Raw genomic sequence first — 2,500 nt, 5'->3', positions numbered from 1 at the left:
TGGAGGTGGACAGCAAATGCAGACTTTGCCAGCAGCAAGAAGAGCATGTCAGCCACATAGTTGCTGGCTGCTCGGTACTAGCGCTAAATGAGTACACCCATAGGCAAAACCGGATAGCTAGCTACCTGCACTGGTCAATTCTAAGAGAGATTGGCCTCCCTGCATCTGATCAGTGGTACGAGCATCAGCCGGAAAAAGTCGTTGAAACAGAGACAATCACTGTAATGTACGACATGCCTGTTAACACAGATCGGACCATTGGAGCCAATCGACCGGACATCATCTTCCACGACAAGGTCAAGAAAAGATGTCTATTGATTGACGTGCCAGTGCCAAATGATGCGATGTCGTCCCAAAGAAGCAGAAAAGATCAGCAAATACAAGGACCTGGAGATCGAGATTTCGCGCATGTGGACATAAGACCCGCGTGATACCGGGTGTAGTCGGAGCATTGGGGGAAAAACCGCCCAATTGGTCTCCAGAAATACCTAGATGAAATACCCGGAAAAGAGAGAGCGGAGCAAGTGCAGAAGATCGCACTGCTTGTACGGCCCATATCCGAGGAAATTCTTGAGCACCTAAGGAATCCGGTGGATTCCCGGTCAACACCAACACCAGCAGAAGCTGTGATAATGAAAATGATAATGATAATAATAATTAATAATAATAATAATAATAATAATAATAATAATAATAATAATATTAACATTACTACTAATAATAACAACAATAATAATAATAACTAACAATGTCAATTATGTAACAATAATAATAATAATATTAATGATAATAATAATAATAATAATAATAATAATAATAATAATAATAATAATAATAATAACAATAATAATAATAATAATAAGAAGAAGAAGAAGGAGAAGAAGAATAGTAATAACAATAATAATGATAATGATAATGATAATAATAAAATAATAATAATAATAGCACTACTACTAATAATAACAATAATAATAATGATAACAATAATAATAATAATAACTAACAATGTCAATTATGTAACAATAATAATAATAATATGATAATAATAATAATTAATAATAATAATTATAGTAAGAATAAGAATGTTGATAATAGTAGTTAAGTCATCATATATAGTCTGTCAAGTTGACTATAGATGATGTGCCCTCACCATGTCAATGTCTCATAAACAGCATCAACTGTGGCTCATGAGGTTGGGAGTGGCAGTCTTTTCTTCAGCTACATTTTGGGGTTTCTTTTCACTCATTCTGAGTGGCCTCCTGAGCACACTGCACCATCCATTGCAGTAGGCTGAAATATCTTCCCAACTCTCTGTGTTGATGTCCAAGGCTTTCATGCCATGCTTGAAAACATCTTTCTAGTGCAGCCGGGGGCCACCAATTGATCTCTTGCTAGAGGCTAGTTCACTGTCCATGATATGGACAGTGTATTAGAAATATGGCCATCCAATGTGCACGGCCAAGCCAGCACAGCCTGCATTGTCTGAGCAGAGTAAACATGGTGGGAAGCCCAGCATATGCAAGAATCTAAGTACTTTGGGTACTTTGTCATTCCAGTTGATCCCAAGGTTGCTATGAAGACAGGGCATGTGAAAGCTGTTTAACTTATGCTCTTGGGTGGCATATGTGGTCCAGGTCTCACTGCAGTACAAGAGACTGCTGATGATGCAGGCATTGTAAACTGTCAGCTGTGGGCTCTCCCAGACACGGATGGTTGTCGAAGGAGGTGACAGGTGTAGTGTCAACATTTTGGCTCAACATGGTCTTTTTCACGCTGATGGTCAGACCAGCCTTTCCAGGCTTAAGAAAATCTGGAGTTGTTCAGTGTGAGAGATGACAGCTACATCATCAGCAAAGAGCAGGTCTCTTATGGTAGCTTCACACACCTTGGCCTTTGCTTTCAGTCAGGTGAGACTGAAAAGTGATCTGATACATAAGAATGCCTACTCATTTGCATTCTCAAAGGTATGCTTCAGGAGTATGGAGAAGAAAGGGGTGGGAAATAGGTGCATCCATGCTTGTTGCTGCTTGCGAGGTGAATGAATACGAGTTCTCCTACAATACTGAAAAGGAAGATACCACAGTGATTGTTGCAGTCACTTCTGTTGAGGTTATGCTTGTAAAGGGTGATGATCTTGGCACCTCTGAATTCTTGTGGTACTGCTCCTTCCGCCCAACACTGACAAAGGACATTGTGTAGGGGCTGCTGAAGGGTGTTCTTGCAGTGTTTGATGAGTTCTGGGAGGATGCCACCACTGCCAAGTGCTTTGCCACAGGCTAAGTTGCCTATTGACTTGCTAAGGTCTATTGTTGGTTCAGCATCTAGCTCCTCTGTAGTGGGCAGAGATTCAATGGTGTTGAGAGCTGAAGTGACAGCAATGTGCTCTTTGGAATATAGTTCCATGAAGAGTTCCACCCATCTTACCATCTGTTTGCTTTTGCCTGTGATCATTTCCCTGTTGATGGATCTGAAGGGAGCTGTATTGCACTGTGTTGGGCCT

This window comes from Penaeus chinensis, chromosome 8, assembly GCF_019202785.1.
Source record: "Penaeus chinensis breed Huanghai No. 1 chromosome 8, ASM1920278v2, whole genome shotgun sequence".
NCBI classification, from domain to species: Eukaryota; Metazoa; Arthropoda; class Malacostraca; order Decapoda; family Penaeidae; genus Penaeus; species Penaeus chinensis.
Note: the sequence above shows the minus strand (reverse complement) of the source record.